Below are 20580 nucleotides of genomic sequence, written 5' to 3' on the forward strand. Positions count from 1 at the left end.
AAATTATGGATCTTAAATGATCTCTATCTAATTAGAAAAGTTTTCATTGTGGCCTGAAGGATTTAATGGACTGCTTCAATTCAGTCAGATTTCTGGTTTTTGTTTTGTACACCTCTTGCTTAACATAACCCCATCAAAAACGTCTGGTGCAGTGAGGTCAGGAGACCAGCAGAAAATGGAGTTTCTTGATATTAATTTGTTTTGTATCTTGCTGGAACTAAACGCTATTAAAAGGGTAGTCTTCGGCGCAGTCCTGACTAAAACAACTCATTCAACATATTTAAATAACGGTGCTCATTGACAGTTCCTGTTAGTTCCTGTGAGACTCGTTCTGAGTGAAGTTCCGTCTCGAGGATTATTTCTGGATTTGATTAACTCCATATATGTCAATTTTGCTCCGTTTAGATGAAAATCGGTCTCATCAGACGTAAACGGGAAATTTATTAAGTTAAAGTCTTCTCTGTTTAACCGGCTAGTTATTTGAACTTTGTACGGAAGCTGGTTTAAGTCTGAATTCCCTTTGGACGGAAATGATGAACTGCGAAGCATGATGCTGTTGCAGTTGCTGGAGTATAAAATATAAATCTAACCATCCTTAAAATTTTTCTGTGCACAGGTGTTCCTTTTCACAGCGATTTGCTGTATCCCATAACAATTTTGTATTTTAATTATCAGCTTAGTTATAGCACTTGACAAATTTTCTTTTAATGGAGTTTTTGGCGGTGGCAATGGTTCGATTCCGCCCACCTTTGAGAGTAAAGTAACACATGTACTAAGTTCTCAATTTTTATTCTAGGGCGAACAAACAGTCACAGGTTGTGTAAATTGTTTTCCCCAATAAAAAAAAAAAATGCAACAGAAATAAAGTCCAATTAAATTAATGTCAATCAATGTGTGTCTGTATTTTTGCTTCTGTTAGTATAATATTTGATATTTTTTTATAAAAGTTGCTGTGGCACAAAAATTAATTCGACAAGATAAAAAAGGTGAAAAATTCTGACCATTTTCAGATTTCCAAGTAATGTATCTTATAAGATTTTAGACATGCATACATATGTATGTATATATGGAATACTGTGTTGAATGGACCATTTTTGCGCAGTAGTACATGCGAGTACCATATATATTTTAAGAGCATAAATATGTATATCTCTATCTATAAATAATATAGACTATTTTACCGCACAGACAATAGCTGTGTTGCCGTCACTTATGGCCGGCTGCAAACGAGCCACAGATTCATTTTTCAGAAAAACCGAGACGATTCGGCCCGGAAATTGATGATTGCTAATAATTATATTATAAATATGTACATATATATATAAATAGACGTATTCGAAAAACTTATAAACATACATATTACACTTACATACATATATGGCATGAAAGAATGGTTTTAGTGTAAAATATCAATTTGTTTGCAGAAATTGGTCGATGCTTCCATCCCGACAAATTTTAGGAAATAAATTAAAGGTCACACCTAGAGAAAACTCGATAAAATGCTTTTTATTTGTGTTTTTTTCTCAGGACTACATTTTTTATATTGGCTGCAAAAAAAATCATCCAATCACTTCGATTTTTGTCCACATATTTAGTACATACTATATGGTTAGGGGTTTCACATAGTCTCATAAAGTTATAAGCTATAACGATCCGAAAACATAGCGTTCAGCGTTGTATTTGCCCAAACTTATTTTAGTATGCAATGCAACAACAATTTTTTTAAACTAGTATACAAATTTATGATTTTTTGATTTTACGATGCTTTATGACACGTTGTGAGTACCCCAGGTATATATTTGTCCTCTAAAATGACCATCCAGTTTTTCAATTCTATGAAAAATGTAATTTTGGTTCACCAAAAATCACCTAATTTCTAAGGTTGAGAGACGAAGTGCATTTCTAATCTGGCAATCTTTGAACTGATTGAAACCAGTTACGGAGTGAACAGTGACTAAGCGATCCTACCTCTCCTAAACAATGGTGTTACGCGAGCATTGGTTGGTTTTCAGCTAAGAGGGTTATAATAAACCCATCACAGATCAATCTACAAAATAGCCGCGGCTGAGCTGAGCGTTGTTCCTGCGCAGGAGACACAGACATACAAAGGTCAGGTAAGAGTAAAAAAAGTGAATTCACCTGTGAGAACCCTAGAACATGTATTATATAAACAAGGGTTTGTACTTCATTTTATAAATAGAGATCTAGTGGCAATACAATCAACCACTAAGAAGGAAGGAAGACTAGTATTAGAGATAACAATAGGAAACACCTGCCCTAAGAACATGATCTCTCATTGGATGGTTTCTTCTGGACCATCAATGTCAGTTCAAATTCTCCTTAGGGCTATCAATTGATATCGGTAAAGCCGTTATAAATTCTAGTACATCGACTGAGCACACAATTGAATGCTGCCTGACTTAAAATCTGAACATAAAAGAATTGATCAATAAAGCGAGAAACTTCTCAAAACTGGCAGAGAAAGTAGACAACCTAAATAATAACATAATTGAAGCATTTCACTCTAGCTCAGTTATGGATTACCGCCTAGGCTAGTGCCTAGGGCGGCACTATTTAAAGTAGCCAAATACCAAAAAAGTATACACAAAGTTCATTCTTGAATTAATAATTTTTTTATACGAATCTATTGAAAATTTACTACAAACTATAATATAATTTATTTCTTCATTGACTTTTTAATTATTTTTAATTATATACTAATAATCAATTGAAAACCAATTGATTTGGTATTCATTAAAGGATATTAAATTTGTAGTTTTATGAAAATAAAAGTGATTAAATTGCCGACAATAACTGATAAACAAAACAAAACATGCGGACGAATAAAAAGTCCATTAGAAAACGTCTGTGGACAAGGTAAATATGTTAACTCGAAGAAAATTGTTTTTCTTCTGAATTATTCATAAAAAATAAAAACAACTCAAAAACTTTCAAAAAAAAAGAAATTGTTTTTTTTTTGCATTTTCTGTTCCCTTATACCCTTAGAATTAATGTAGAAACCCACTTTACCATTGGAAGGTTTCGAAAAAGGCCCAAAAATAATAATACCGCTTCGGAGCGCTCGGAGTGAACATCCCAAACTTTAAACGCGTTTTTCTCAAAACACACTTTTTTAAACTGGCGGACATGATTCCGGTCGAACAACTCAACCGATTTGCTTAATTTTTTTTAATGTTCACAAAACGCCTGGCTATCGTCCCTATTTTATTGACAATGTTATGACAAAATTTATGTAAAAAAACATGGGGAAAAATTAAAAAAAAAAACGTTAATTACTTTTTTATTTATCAAAATTTTTTCATGATTCTAGTAAGGACGATAACCATTCAGGTACTTTTTAAAAATAAATGAGAAATCTGCCAGTGAAAAAACGCATCTCATTCGCCCAGCCATTTCTTCAACAGATGTCCTCAAAAAACCTCCGAAAAAATTTGTTTATACACTCCACGAAATACCCCATGATATGTGAAAAAAACTTCTATTGTAGAATAAAAATTTCTATGAAAAAAATGTCAAAAAATAGGCCACATTACCCGAATGACCCCTTAAAGTTTCCGCCAGGGCTTTAGGCAGGGAATAGACAAGCCATTCCTCGGGCAACTCATCTTTTGAGATCTTCCAGTAAATCTCATAGATGCTATTTAAGATTCAAATCTGGATTCTTCTTGCGCAATCCTATTGCAGCACAGGGGACGTCTTGGTCGAGAAGGGAGCATCAAGGAGCACCCGAAGTGTAACTTCACTGGTTAAGGCCCACTTCCCATTTGCGTCCTTAAGATAACCCACGGGACGGGGTTATTTGCAAGGATGCGCCTGAACCTAGAGGACTCACGACCATCCTGCATTTTCTCCGAGAAGCTTTTTCATGAAGTCCTCTTTGCCTTTCTTATCTCGAACTTATATATTGCAAGTCCCGCTTTATATAACGTCCAATCGTCAGTTGACCCACTCGGGGCCTTGTTGAATAACACTGTGGAACATTTTTAGGATTATTGTCTGGGGGGTGAGAAATTCCAAGTCAGGGTGATGGTACTAGGTCAGTATAGTAAAACCCTCAAAGGGTTTGGCGTTCGTATGTGTCAGTTTTTTTTATGACCTTTTAAATTTTTTTTTATGGTACACATCCCAGTGTTTATTTCTAAGATTTCTATAAGACTTTCTGAGATCAGAGGTGCGATTGCGTTCGAGGTCAGACTGAGGTTAAAAACTTCCTCCCTGCTTGCAGTCCCGAATGTATGAGAATTTCCCCTATTACAAATGAACAAGTTTTCGCTTACAGTCTGTTATTAATATCCGAGCTAATGGCTAAGTAAGCAAGCATTTTTAGAAATACTCATCGAAATCATACATAATTTAGGAATATTGGTAGCAAGTCTTAGGTTTTTCGCTGAATCTTCGTATCAACGCTCAGTTGGAAAGGATACCGATATTCTTCTTCTTAATTGGCATAGACACCGCTTACCGATATTACTCTTAGTTAAAGGGCGGTATCAGAAATCATGAAGTGGATTCTAAAAAAAACTTTATTTGTGCGAAAATTCGGAATCGCACGATTGAATAAGATGCATTTATGGAAGTCATATAGCTCTGGTAAAATCATTTGTGTACGAAGATATTTTCTTTTTAAGAAAAGGGGCTTTTAACATAATTTCGATGATTTTATGAATGAACTTTTATTGTATTTGTAAACCTCAATTTTACAAAAATTTTACTACCTTTGATTTCAGAATTGAGCGGTGCAAAACAATATTATCTTTCGCAGTATGAAACATGTAATCAAGAGTCTTGGCTGCTGGGAGATTCTGGTTTTTGTATAGAACCATTCTTACTTACTCATTTCAATAAACATTTTTGTAAATTTTTTATTTACATTTAGCAATGTAGCTGGTAGCTTCCACTTTTCTTCAACAGCCACTATTTCTACTTTTGTGAAACTCTGTTTCAAATTTGCATGTGATTCTATAAACTAAACTAAAATAGCCCTTGCTTTGAAGTTTTGTTTTTCCCCCATAAAGTTTATTGAAAAACGTTCACATACTATATGTAAGTATGTATATAATAGATATGTATATGCAGAAGTTTAAGTATTTTTATATTATATTGTTGACTGGGCCATTTCGTGAGATAAGTAACACGTTCACCAAACTTGGTTTTCGTCCTATGGGAACCATATATTGTCCAAATCCATATCATCCATTTCGAGCCAAAATAATTCGGTTGTCATTGAGCGATAGCGAATTCCCATTCACAGTAACGGGCCGGAGTTGATCATCACGGAAGAAGTACGGCCCAATGACGCCGCCGGCCCATAAACCGCACCAAACCGTAATTTTTTCGGGATACAATGGTGACTCATGGATTACGTGTGGATTGCTGCTAATTTCGATAGAAAATTTTAATAATTTCGACTCGTTCTTGATTGTGTATCTTTCCATGATAAAATGGCAAACTTAACTGAAGAGAAATGTCAGAAGAGCGAGGAAAATATAGCGTCGTTTGCTATTCCTATCGGTCTACTTTTGTAGCGTCCCTATTGAAAAACCCCCCGTTAGTTATATTGTAATGAATATTACATAAACATTAAATATAAAATATTATTTGAAACCGCTATAGATCGATTTCCAGAACATGGAAATGAAATTGTGAAAATATTGCCCCAAAATGATTTTCAGAACATGCCTGGATAATTTCTCTCTGACATTACATCTGTTATACGTACAAAAAATAAATTACAATCTATATGTATAGAACATTAAGACATCCAATTTACCGCATATGTATTTATATACATAAGTAAAATAAGACATAAAATTAATAATTTGATGTAAAATGTCCACCAATATGAACCTACCTATGTGTATATGAATGTTCATATATAGAGTATACATATTTCATATACCTTTACAAATATGTGTATTAATTATAAATAAAATAATTTATTTTCTCAGGTATATACAAGGTCCGTTCCAAAGTAAACAGGACTTTAAAAAAACAGAACAAATGGTTTTTTCGGCAAAATCAATTTATTTTATTCAAAATAGTCTCCTTCTTCTTCAATACAGCTTTTTGCACGGTCCAAAAGCATGTCGAACGAGTGTTTTAGCTCGTTGGCCGATATGGCCGCCAGTATGCCGGTGCAAGCCTTTTGAATGGCCTCTACGTCTACATAACGCTTTTCTTTCATGGGCAAATGCATTTTTCCGAAAAGGAAGAAGTCGCACGGGGCCATATCAGGTGAATACGGGGAGTGGTTAATGGTTAAAATGAGATTTTTGGTCAAATAATTGGTCACAAGCGTCGATCGAATGTTGGATTCTTAGCAATTTTTGGTCGTCAGTCAATTTTTGCGGAACAAACCGTGCACACACCTTTCGTAAGCCCAAATGTTCGGTCAAAATGTGATAAATCGATGTTTTGGAAATGTTCAATTCCATTTCCATGAATTTCAATGATGATTTGGCTGATTTTTGATAAATTTACGCAGAGTTTCGATGGAGTTTCCGGTGATCACGGATTTTGATTGGCCCACATGTTGATCGTCATTTATGTCCTCACGACCACTTTGAAAACGTTGAAACCACTCGTGCACTCTGCTACGGGATAGGCAATCATCGCCATGAACTTGTTTCATCAATTGAATCATTTCGGTAAAAGTTTTACCAATTTTAAAACAAAATTTAATGTTGGCTCTTTGTTAGAAGCTCATTTTCGCACCGATAACACAAACATACTGACACTTAAAACGCAATAACTTCACTTCCAGTCAATGAAATGTCATGAAATTCTCACTGGACCATCGTTAAAGATAGCAGATTCTAACGCATATATATATAGATGGCGCCACCAGGGGCGCTAGATACAAAAAGTCCTGTTTACTTTGGAACGCTCCTTACGTATGTACTATGTATAACTATGTATTCCTTCATATGCATTCTATTACGATAAAATGAGCTTTCGGCTTCGAAATATAAAGAAGAAATACAGATTTCAGTGCTTACATGCGCATAGCTGTTTCCAACCTAAATAAATAATTAGGACATTTCTATCTTCAATAGCTTAAATATTTATAAATTTTGATGATAACTTTGGAAGCAAGGTATTCGTAAAATATGTTCAACCTTCGGCATTTGGAGAAAATCGTTAATTTTGGTTTGCGTGTTACAAGGCCTATGACACCGTATTGTCAACATGCCAGCTATTAAATGTCACCTGCAGCAGTTCATGATTTGTGATCAAATAGGTAAGCCACAAAGCCAAGAGAAGAACGTCATACACGTATTTACATACATATGTACATATATAAATAATACAACATTCATGTATGTATTATGACCCTTAGGAATTGTTTAAACATATGTTCGAAATGTTGATATACAGTTTAACAAACATACTATATACTTATAAGCGGTGAGTAGAAATATTTATAGAAATACGAATATATGGGCATACATATGTATTAATGTATATGTATTGGTTAAAATTCTATGAACATATACATATACATGCATATGGTATGTAAGTAAAACAGGAGTGCCTTCAGGGGTTGAGAAAGAAAAATTAACTGCAGTCGCGCGGTAGTCAATAAGGGCACATACGTACTCGCATACCCATACATGCATACGGCATATGAAGGTATATATTTGTATTTTATGCATATGGCCAAACTTGTACACACCGTGCAGTAAAACACAAAACTAATCAGGAACTCTATTAGTTTACATCCAAAATTAAACTAGTCTGAAAATTACTTTTGTAATTTAACAAAAACTAATTATTTTGTATATTTGTACTTCTTTAAATTAGTAACCTCCAACCACAGTCGTTTATAACAAGTTGATTTGACTACAGGATACTTCATAAACAGAATTCATAGGAATTTACAGACACATACACGCTGAAATGAATACGTAGCCAACCTTAACGGAATTGCTATAGATCAATAAATCTTCTCATTTCTCCATATACTATATATACATACTTATGTACATAGGTATCATCTAAAGCGTGTAGTGATTTAATTGGAAAGGCTTGTCGTCGAAAATTGCGATAAAATCGCTGAATTGGTCGAAAGAGACCGGCATAGTAGCAGCCGTAGCATCGGTCAAGAGCTGGGCATGAGTCATCAAAAATTCATCTAAATTTCAATAAAAAAAAATTCAATAAAAATACCGCAAGACTTTTTTGACAACCCATTACATATGTTCTTTTCTAAATGCGTTTAATTAGCGACTATCTGAAATACCCACTTGGCTGTAGTTTAGTGCAATTAATGTATATGTAATGATATTTTAATATTTTTATTGTAATTTATGTATATAAAAAAGTTAATTAATTTTTTATACACGAGTTTTTACTTTTCTATTTTAGGAACTAATATACAGTGAAATTCCTAATAACCGCGAACTCGCCGTCGCAGTGCTTTTGTCCGGTTAAGAGAGCTGACCATATATGAGGACGTGCCATGAACTAATAAATGCGTCTCAATGTCAACCAGGAGTGAATGATTGACAATTCTCCCATTAATTTCTGTTGAGCCACCACGAACAAGACGGCACCAACGCTAGACAATTTGTTTCCTGTTATAATTTAACGTATTGTTCTTAAAAAAACTGTCTCAAGACGCCAGAATTTAATAAGGATTTAAAAAAGGGACACAATTGCCTTAGAAAATTTTATAAAATCCTGTCATTCTATCGGAGATAATTTGAACGAAATATTACCAAAATATTATCCGTGTCCGGTCATTGGAACGTACTCATGTCCGTATTGAAAATTAGATAAACTACTTTCGAACACAAACTTTGTCACATCAGATATTAAGCGTAATCAATCAATCTGTAATTGATATACCCAGCACTCAATACTATGGTAAACAACACATACATACATATGTAATAAAAATATTCAAAATGTACCAGCTTTATCTTTAAGTTTAAACCATTTTTGCAACTTATTCAGACATTGCATTAAGTATTTTTACATATCTGTCTATATGCAAGTATGCAAATGGTTTTATTGTTCTGAAATGAGAGATATCCAAAATCAAGAAATAAACGAATATAACTGCAAAACAAAATCTATCTCATCATAATCCTCATAATGTAAAAAAGCACATTTCGCTTATATGGATTAAAGACAGTCTGCTACTAGTTTAACTTATAGCTTATAACCAGCTGATTTAACTGCGGGGTACAAATACAAATCTATCATTGTATTGTAGACAAATTTGATGTGATGTCGGCGAACGATGGTCGTCATTCGTTGCAGGAATATCGTAAGTTGTACACGGCGTATGATACATACACATAAATCCCCACTGAGTTTGTGCACATAATTACATATATATACTATATTTATAAGTGTACATGCACATGTGCACTTACATAGGAATGTATCCACATGCATCCATGTACACACACATACATATGTAGGTACATGGTGCTTTTATAAATTGTGTACTAAATATAGCAGCAGTCGCAGTACACATAAATACACCAAATACATATAAAGTATATAGTTTATGTATGTACATATGTATGTACTTTCATTTTTGGTACGTATGGACACAAAAGAATACGTTTTGTTGTACATACATACATATTTATTTGTCTATACGTACGTATGTACTTGGGACCGCGTATATGATGTGGTTCATGTACTTTAATTGCCTTTACATACATTCTTATGCATGTACATACATATGTATGTATGTATATCTAGACCAAATATACTTTTATGTACATACATATCTGTATGCAGAGTGCACTGCACTCGTGTCTCCACTATTTGAACTTAATCGATCAGAGACGCAGGATGACTTTACATACTACATATAGTAGAACGTACTATGTACATAGTATATATTAAATTCTTATAATAAACTCTTGCAATTAATAAATTACCTTTGTTTTCACAGATCCATAGGCAATATTGCAACTTCAAAATCATAAATACAGCTTTCGCATAAGCACACCATTATGACTTCAATAAATGCATATGTGTGTATGTATGTATTTAACATGTATCTAGATAAATTCATATATTTTGAAGTAAAAAATGTGCATATATTTAAAATATTCATCGGAGATATGTATGTACACATTTATATACCATATATACATATATGTATATATAAAGATATGCACCGCTTACAACTATTACTATAGGTCAGTGCAATGAAAACATTTAAATTCACTTAACACATACACACTGCATTGTTAAAATGTAGTATATGCCTACATTTGCTTTTATAAAACAATTCACTACGAAACTAAGTAAATATAAACAGTCATATGTACATCCGTATAACAAAATTTACGTTTGCATCCACGCATGCACACTTTTCAGCTTTTCTTCTTAATTTATTCATATTTTATTATAGTGAAATATTATTAGCACGTATTTGTACCGTTATCTTTCACTGGTGCTTATATTTTTCATATTAGATTCATATTCCTTAATTTTTTCAGTGTATTTAGGAGGCGTGGATACACTAGGGCACTAATATAGGGTATCGGAACGAACGCGGCGCTATTCTCTTATTCTCCACAGCTTATCAATACGATGTTTCCGTTTATGTTGTTTGTGCGATACTGAAAATTCAAAAACTTTACACCGTCGTTGTTGTTTGTTGCGTGAAAGTTCGTTACATTTCTGCTTCGTTCAGCATGCACTCGGCTAAACTTTGGCTTCTGTTGCCACGATTCGATTCGGCGACTGTCGTTGCTTCGCTCACCTTTTCGTGCTTTCAATTGACGGGTAGCTTACCAACTTTATTCCTGGTGTCGCTAATTATTTATTTTCCTCAGCATGCATAGTTATGTGCTTTTTGTTGAAGAAGAATGTCCGAATATTATTTACTCATTTTTAGTAATGTGTATATTCTGTTCACCTGGCAGTTATCTCAATCTCTATAGCCCAGACTCTTGTTTAAATTGAAAGGAACTTTATAGTGAGTTTATTAGCACATACATACATACATAGTTACGTGTACATACTATATGCATACATGTAAGTGTACATGTGGGCATGAATAAGCATGAATTTGTGAGCACTTGTTATACTTTCGGTTATTACAATTGCACATTTCTATAAATTCCTTTTTATGGAATTTCTTCTATGTAAGTATGTTTGGACGAGTATTTAGGTTAATCAACATTTCTCAAACTACCACCTCTATGTACATACATATGCTCACAAGCTAAATTACGCTTTATGGTGTTATTTCACCTGTGAATTTAAAAAAATCGATTTTTTATCGATTGTACCTATATTTTAGAATATTCTCTGAAGTTTTAAAATTCAACTGGCAAATACTTTCGGCGATATGATTGTATTTGTAAGAATCGCGTAACTTAGTGTAGTCGGCACCTAAAACTTTAGACGCGTTTTATCGATACGCTATTTCAGAGTGGGTGAGGACAATTTCTCCGCAACGGCTGAAACGATAGACTTGTAAAGTCGAGGCAAATCTTATATAGTCCTCGAGTGACGTAGAAAACACTGAGCTATGTAAGTGTTCTTCAGGGTCTAAACTTACAGACAGATTCTCTAAACTTTATACTGAGAGTGGGCTTCTGAGCGACACTCAAGAATACACAGATAATTAGTTAATACGTCACCACATTAAATTAGATTGTCTAGCCCAAATTAACCGCATGATGGCAAAGAAACCGGCAGGAAGTATTAGACAGTACACTCATGTCGAAAGAGTTGATAAATAAGCCGGCCCAATTAATATTTATTGAGCAACACTACTTTAGGATAACCGTTACAATAATGTTTAACTGGAAGGGAGCGCAGACAGGACAGAACATTTCAGGAAATATAGGAAAATGAACTGTCAGTTGCACTTGCAAGAGCTAAAAAAAATTCTACGATTCCGACATTTCACTAGAGAACAGAGAGGGCCTGAACATCCTCACAGAGTCCTGCAGACGAGCATTGGAAGTAGCTTGTCCAATAACACATATGTACATACATATGTATGTATATTTGGGGGTCAGTAGGGTAATCTGGCCTGTTTTTTTGACATTTTTTTCACAGAAATTTTTATTCTACAATAGAACTTTTTTCACATATCATGAGGTATATCGTGGAGTGTATAAACAAATTTTTTCGGAACTTTTTGAGGACATCTGTTGAAGAAATGGCTGGGTGAATAGATGCGTTTTTTCACTGGCAGACCTGTTTTCTCATGTTTGGATCATCTGAAGCACAAAAACCCAATTTATTCTTAAAAAGTACGTGAATAGTTAACGTCCCTACTAGAATCATGAAAAAGTTTTGATAAATAAAAAGTAATTAATGTTTTTTTTTAATTTTTCCCCATGTCTTTTTACATAAATTTTGTCATAACATTGTCAATAAAATATAAATAAAATAGGGACGATAGCCAGGCGTTTTGTGAACATTAAAAAAAATTAAGCAAATCGGTTGAGTAGTTCGACCGGAATCATGTCCGCCAGTTTAAAAAGGTGTGTTTTGAGAAAAACGCGTTTAAAGTTTGAGGTGTGCACTCCGAGCGCTCCGAACGTCGAGCGGTATTATTATTTTTGGGCCTTTTTCGAAACCTTCCAATGGTAAAGTGGGTTTATACATAATTCTAAGTGGGTATAAGAGAACAGAAAATGCAAAAAAAAAAAACAATTCTTTGAAAAAAGATTACCACACTGACCCCTTAAATTAAATAGGGAAATAAAAACGTGTGGGATCGATGTTGTACAAAATGATATCGAAACCCATCAGGTCGCGCCTGATTCAAATTGACGTCGAAAGCGTTTGATCGCTGTATCGAAAAAAGTATAAACAAACGAATGAATAGTTAAGCGCATGGAATGTTGAGTGCGATGATGCAGTCCTTTTGTTAATTACTGGTGTCCGCATGTGTGGTGTCCTCGTGCATGTTATTGTTGAATATGGAATGTAATTAAAATGTAGTAGGCGGTGTGGCAGTGTTGTGCGGTGAGGGGGGTCGAAGACTCATTTAGCCACATATAAATCTTTGTGTTAATAATAATAAAATAAATAGTTTTATAAAATACTAATAACGATTTATTAAGATATTGTTTATATTGAAAGCATAATTTATCATCTCGCTGTACTCGTTTGGGTACAGTGTACAGTGGGGCAGGTTGATTTAAAAATTGCCCATTACTCTATGAAAATCATATTCTAGGGATCAAAATAAGATACTTTGCCGAAGGAACCATACCTCTAAAACGAATTTTGATGTCCCCAATTTGGGTCGAACTTTTGGGTAGGGGCAAATTTTGAAAAATCCCACTTTGACCCATTTAGAGTGCTCCAATCGAGTCCAAATGTATGACCGACCCCCACTAACTTTGGACGGCCGATCCACCCATGCCAGTGGCACACCCCCTGGAACTCCCCTGGGGGGTTCCCCATACAATCATTTCAAAAAATCACATGTAGTGTACACATACAATTGTGAAATAATTCATAAGCAAGATCTAATGGAGCCCAATCCAGTACAAATATTCGAAAACATATTTTACGCACAAGTCACAGTTCTTATATACAACAGTATACTACATACATGTGTATATGCAAATCAAAACAACAGGCATACATTTCGAATTGACGCATTTGATATCAAAAAGTGCATAGCCATGTTGATAATCTCTGGATAGCATAAACTTCCGCGTGAGGCATTGTACTGCTGTTTGAACGATGATCTAGGTACTCCAGTAGTTGCTACCGTTATGTTGAGAAACTGATTTCGTAAAATCAAAAGGAATATTTATCTTTTTGACAACAATATCGCTACTTAATGATAAAATGTTCCAAGTACGAGCTTACAAATCTCATAATGAAAAAAATAATCAATGGGTTGTGTTTCGTGATAAAAAAATCCATTGGAAAAACAATGGTAAAATATTTTTGACACCACCCCGCAAAACAATTTATTCCTGGAAAGCAGGTACGATTTGCGTATATAAATTGGGCGGCAGCAATTCATTCTAGATTTTGCTATACTTTCGACTTTTCCAGTGGAAAACCAATAGTTGCTAAAATGGAACCATTGGGATCGCTGGGAAAAGTGTGAAAGAAATGAAAAAAGGAGAGCTTCAGTAGACCCCAGGTTTGATAAAAAATAACGAAACATAAAGCGTGAGATAGAAAGACTATAAAGTTTGTACGGCAGGAAAACCAGAAAAAGGCCCGTCCATCATCATCTACGGTTGATGGTTTGGCTCAAGATGATACGGGTCACCATCATAGCAAGCCCGAAAAACAATTGTGCTGTGTTGTATGTCTTGCCAGAGTTCGCAGGGAATGTAAAAAAATATGCTAAAAACTTTGTGTTGTGAGGTCCTGTTTCGAAAAATTTCACCTCTACGTGACCAGTATACCATATTGAGTACATCCTCATAAATAATTTCCATGACTTATGTGAAAAAATAGTTTTTTTTATATCCTATGGCAAAATAAAGAATTTGAATTATAACCATTCCCCATTTATGATTGGCCACTAATAGGTTAATCGAAAATCCTTAAATTGCATAACAAAGCAGCAAATTAAAATATAAAACTGAAATTCGGTATAACGATTTCCTTTAAGAAGCGCCACAAATCTTTTCGACCTTTCTTACGACTGTGTGGAAATAGGTGAATTCGGATGATAACCCCGCCAACTCCGCATTACAGGATTTGTTAAAAACTACTAAAAGTGCGATAAATACGTCAAAAACATAAAATTTTATAACCGGAATGTGCAAAGAGCTTTCAAGGAGCCGACTAAAAAATTGGCAATGGGTATGGCCCGGCCCACATTGGGAGAAATCACACATCCCCGGAACTGCGAAACCAATTTCTACCAAATTCGGTACTTAATATATTGTGAAAATAGGCGCAATCGGACTACAACCACACCCATTTCCTATGTAGCACAATTTTAAATTCCACATAATTTTTCTACTTTGCACAAATAGTGCCTTTGAGGTATGCCATCCCAAGTCTAAGAATTGTCAAAATCTAACCATAACTACTCAAGCCCCTTGGTGCTAACTATTTACCAGAAATAACGATCAATCTGTCAGATATGTACTTGTATATTATTGCAATTCGGCAAGAGGCGCAAATCGAAATAATTTCGCACTTCTGATTTATTTTATACCGCAGATATCGGCAATATGTGAGCTTTTTTAATAAAATTAAGTGGGTTTAATTAACTAAAATGCCCTAAGCCCCATATAACATATAATAGAATTTTCAAACATCTCGTTTACTTTACTCCATATAATGTGAGGTACCTTAATGAAACCCAGCGAATATTTTATTAAGTTAATAGTGTGTTCTGTGGCCAAAAATAGATGAAATCGCTCAATACTATCCCTATCTCCCATATACCTACTATAAAATTTTCAAATTTCCGGTTGGTTTTATACCATATGTAACAGTCAGTATGTAAGATATCTTAACAAAATTAACTGAAAGTATAATATTGGATATAATATAGTTTAATAACGAAATCGAAACTGTCTTATTTTTTCAAATGCAGAGTTCGCGAACTGTTCTTATTTCAGATTTAAAAAAACGTAAATATTTATAATCTTTATATATAAAAAGTAAGCTCACGTTGTTTGTCCGCGATGGACTCCTAAACTACTGAACCGATTTTAGTAAAATTTAGCACACTGTGTCCAGTTTGAACCAACTTAGAAGATAGGATAGTTAAAACAATTCATAAATAAAAAATACAGTGAAAGCTCTATTAAATGCACGCTCTCTTAAGCGGACATCTCATTTAACCATGTCTATTATTCATGTTTATTAAGTACAATCTATTAAGCGAAAAATTGATTGGACAGAAAGGCTGGTAACCAGACATTGAGAAAGCAACTTTAAATTCGTTATATTTTCCAATGAAACTTGTTTGTTTGAACATATTCAAAATTAAACCTCAAGCACAATCCCTTGGATTCTTATACCAACCAAAACGTTTTCGCCTTTATTTGTAAATAAAATAAATACACTGTATTGAATGGTTTTTTATATGAATAATAGTATAAAATGTATACCCATAGCAACGCGTGGCCGGATCCCCTAGTATAATTATAAATATAATAATGTTACTATGTAGAATGAATCTATATGAATATGTACAGTGAACAATGCAGCAACTAATACAAATGTGTTTTTGCTCGCGCTTTCATTATTTCATGTCTGTCAACAATTGTATACAAACTTCGTATATGTTTGTAAGTATATACATACATATTTACAAATTTTGCGTCAAATATAGTATTTTTTTCAACATTGTGTCAATCAGAAAGGATTTCTGCAATTTTTAAATGTTTTCATATACATATGTACAGTTATAAATAGTAAGCAAAAACTAAAAACAATAATTAAATGCTCAATAATAACCCTGACTGACTACAGTGCTTTTGTTTTCCTCGATATAGGTTCGATTTTGGATATATTTGTGCCTAGAGTTTATGAAACGATCAATGGTTATGTAAGATTTGCTCTTTTTATATTTTTATACTCTTGCAACATGTTACCACAGAGTTTTGTTCACCTAATGGTTGTATGTATCACTTAAAACTATTCGAAAAAGATATAGGGATCAGGACGACAAGAAAAGTTTAAGTCCGAGTGACTACCTCTCCATCCGCCCGTGCAAGCTGTACCTTGAGTAAAAATTAAGATATCGTGAAACTTGGTAGCGGTGTTCCTTGGCAAAAAAGTAAGGCAGTGGGCGTAATCGGATGGCTGTCATGCCCACAAAACGCCGTTAAGGGATCAGGGAAAAATCCACTGTAACAACAAATCTCAAATTTTGAAATCGAAATTGAAATTATTACGGTCGCTGCAGCGTTTCTTGTAGAAAGAGAACAGAGTGGGGAACATGCGACTCCAATCTTTAAACGCGGTTTTCTCAGAATGATGTTTTTCAAAACGGTATCCACTCCCAAAGAAAGAATTTTGAAGATATCTAGTTCCAATTTGAAGAGAACATTTTTAACGTCATTCGCTATCGCGCTAAGAAAGCTTTTATTTTTTTAATCTTCCTTTTTTTTTCTACGAAAAACTGTCGAAAAAAAGGGCTAAATTTGATAATTTTTGTTCAAACCATTTTGTCAAATTAAAAAAAAAAAATAAATAAAAAAGCTTCCATAGCGCGGGAGTGACTTTAACATAGCGTTCAGAGTTGCATTTGCGTAAACGTATTTTAGTACGCAATCCAACAACAAATTTGTTAAACTAGTATAAAAATTTATGATTTTATGATTTTACGATGCTTTATGACACGTTGTGAGTACCCCAACTATATAATTGCTAATATGCCGATAATTTATTAAAACACCGTATAAGATTTGCATTAATCACAAAACCAAAGCACATTCAATACTTTCATGAATAAATTCATAATCTGGACACTTGAAACCATCAAATCCATATTCAAGGCAATAAACTTTTTTTTTGTGTTGTCGAGCTAAGTAATAGACGTGAATCGATTGTGAATGCGTGACTATGATTTGGGCACAAAACAATAACGATGGAAATTACGAAAAGTTCATTCCGCTATCTTTTTGTGGTGCATTTCAGCAAATTGCATTAATCTGACGTCAGGAACGAAAGGTGGCTTCTCCACCTGTTTACAATTACTATGAATTTTTGAGAGTTTGTTTCGCTAATGCCATTTATTTATTCTACATAAATAAGTACACATATGTACATACTTCTTCATTTCTTCGCAACGTGTTACCCTAAGTATAACAGACGAGACGATTTGGTCACATTATTTTTAAAGAAATACCGCTCATTTGGGATATAAAGTAAAAAATATCTGTAACGTTTAATTTTTACACCATTTAAAGGGTTACATTTGTTTCACGGCTTAAAATTTGTTACTGTTTTATTTATAATTATAATATCTATAGAATATTGTCCCACATTCTCCGAGCAAAATTTTTGCAAGTGAGGAAAAATTCACTTGGGAGTGGTTGGAAGTGGCCAGAAACGATTCTTTTACATATGGCTCAAGCAGCTCACGACTTCCGGTCTTAGACTGCTTATCCTCTGGGTAAAATGAACATTTTTTTGTAGAGTCGTGTTATTAATCTGTAAGAAAGTTGCTATGGAAGCTTTTTTTGTTTTTTTGAAATTTGACAAAATGGCGGCGGTTTGAACAAAAAGTATCGATTTTTTTTCGACAGTTTTTCGTAGAAAAAAATAAAAGCTTTTATAGCGCGATAGCGAATGACGTTAAAAATGTTCTCTTCAAATTGGAAATAGATATCTTCAAACTCTTCCTTTGAGTCCTTTGATTTAACGAAATCCCTTTTTTTTAATTTCAGAGGATTCGTCTTTTTCGAGAGGAGCTCCCGGAGATCAGCTGCATTTTCTATCCAAATAAACATTTTTACTAATACTAAGTTTTAAATTACAGTTAAAAGATACCATAAAATGTGTGCAAACTTTTGGATTAATGAATTTAAATTTTTTCTAAAAAAAAATCTGGAAAAATCGTTTTTTTTTTACCTTCCAACTGTAAGGGGTTATACTTATTACACATACATACATATGTACAATAAAAAAATTAACTAAAATAATTATGTCGCATTTCGTCCCCTGGCCCCTCCTAGCCTACGATCCTTCAACTGGTTCGTTCTAATTGTTGAAAACGAAAGTGGAGAGTTCGAAATATTGTTTGCGTAAGGCAAGGAGAAGTAAGTTTCAGCTTTCGTGTGTTATGAATCTAAATAGGTATGCGCACGGATAATTCATTTAAAAACATTTAAACATTTATCACACATTTTGACCAACCTAAACGGTTTAAAGTCAGATAGAAAGTCGGAAATCATTATATAGGTTTTATTTAGGCAGGGGAAGATCTGATTGCATTAAATCGAAATATCTCAGGTATACTTGAGAACTTATTTTCATGCAATTTTATAAATATATTGATATAAACCTATTCTTCTTCACTGGCGTAGACAACGCTTACGCGGTTATAGACGAGTTAACAACAGCGCGCCAGTCGTTTCTTCTTTTAAATGCCCTTCCGAGGCTTCCGAGGCGCCTTCTCACTTTAATTCGCCTTCAAACGAATGTTCTTTGGCTACCCAGAGGATACTTGGTCTAATATCGGAAGTTGTGAGCTGCATGAGCCATATGTAAAAGAATCGTTTCTGGCCACTCCCAAGTGAATGTCAATCAGAGAACTTTCCTCACTTGGGTGAACTTCTACACATGACTCCATCCTCCTATAATCATATTAATGAAGTGAATTCAGCGGGATAGGCCAAAGCAAGTTTTCGACTGATTTTATCAATTTTATGTATACATGTGGTATAAAGTGAACAGGAAGTTCGAAAATCTTTTTATTATGTATATGGATGCAAAGAGACCAGATTCCACCCATTTTTGACACAGGGATTATTATTATTGTCAAATAAACGTTTTATTCGAATTTCAATAATATAGTATATCTCACAAATTGGCCGATATTTTTGGCAAAAGTCAACTAAATGCACGCGTTTCAAATATTCGGTATATGGGACTTACTCGTACTTCAAAGGCACTATTTGTTCAAGGTTTTATCCGAATATATTCATTGATGCTTGATTTGTGTTCGATTTCATCCATTTCCACACTGTCAATAGAAGTTCTTATAGAATTTGTCCTATATGAATTCGGTTATTTTAACTTAATTGTTTAGGAGGTATGTACATTAAACCTATTAAGCGGGAACACGCCCATTTTTTTTAAATTTGTAGCCTACAGGTGCTCCTTGCTACCGCCATCCATTTTACCAGTTTACAGTTTTAAGTCTTAATTTAGTTTTCGATGAATGGCCTTTTGTGGGCGTGGCAGTGATCTGATTCCTAGTGGTAAAAAGGGTAAATCTTAGGTTAAATAGCCTAAATTGTCTAAAAATATAAACAATTTTGAATTGCGATGTGATACAAAAGCTGCTAACATTATGGTCGCCCTCGTGAGTGATACCCAAACTCATAACATTGTACGAGCAGTTAAGAAAACGCCGAAGAGTAGTGTTGTTAAAATACCAGTAAATCTTTTTCAAGAATGAACCGTCAGTGCCTCCACTATATAGTGCGATAAATGTTCATGGTAGGACACGAAGGAAGAAGCCTTACATTTCTAATACCAATAGAGCTAAACGGCTTGACTTCCCATCCCTCTGAAACAGTAGTACTAGTACTAAACGAAAACAAATTCTACATCTTTAGCACATGAAGCCGTGGCAATTAAGCATAAGTGAGGCTCTGTAATGGTTTGGGTGTGCATGTCGGCTACTATCACCAGAAATCTAGTATTTGTAGAGTTCGATGAATAGCAAAGATTATATTAAAATATTGAAAGACAACTTAAACCAAAGTGTTCAAAAATTGGCTTTAACCTCACCGTGGGTATTTCACCAAGGTAACGACACGAAGCATATACATAGCTAAAATTTTCAAAGAATGGCTTTTGTATAACACCACAAAGTCTTTAAATTTACATCTGAATCAATAATACAATAATCCCATACTCAGTAGGTGCGTTACAATTAAACTATATGAG

General features: G+C 34.1%; 1 protein-coding gene across 16 annotated transcripts in view; it reads right to left on the reverse strand.

Annotated features, from left to right (window-relative positions):
- LOC126758236 (small conductance calcium-activated potassium channel protein) overlaps window positions 1-10902 on the reverse strand; it is a 109724-nt gene extending 98822 nt beyond the window's left edge. For 3 of the 16 annotated variants that reach the window (XM_050472381.1, XM_050472374.1, XM_050472379.1), the window contains exon 1: window positions 9924-10901. The gene's annotated coding sequence lies outside the window, so the exon portion shown is untranslated. Of the gene's footprint in view, window positions 1-9923 lie in introns of all 16 variants that reach the window. The other 13 variants (XM_050472378.1, XM_050472376.1, XM_050472367.1 and 10 more) reach the window with 8 other exon arrangements.
- Window positions 10903-20580: the final 9678 nt, after the last annotated feature.

Source organism: Bactrocera neohumeralis, chromosome 5 (assembly GCF_024586455.1).
Source record: "Bactrocera neohumeralis isolate Rockhampton chromosome 5, APGP_CSIRO_Bneo_wtdbg2-racon-allhic-juicebox.fasta_v2, whole genome shotgun sequence".
NCBI lineage: Eukaryota > Metazoa > Arthropoda > Insecta > Diptera > Tephritidae > Bactrocera > Bactrocera neohumeralis.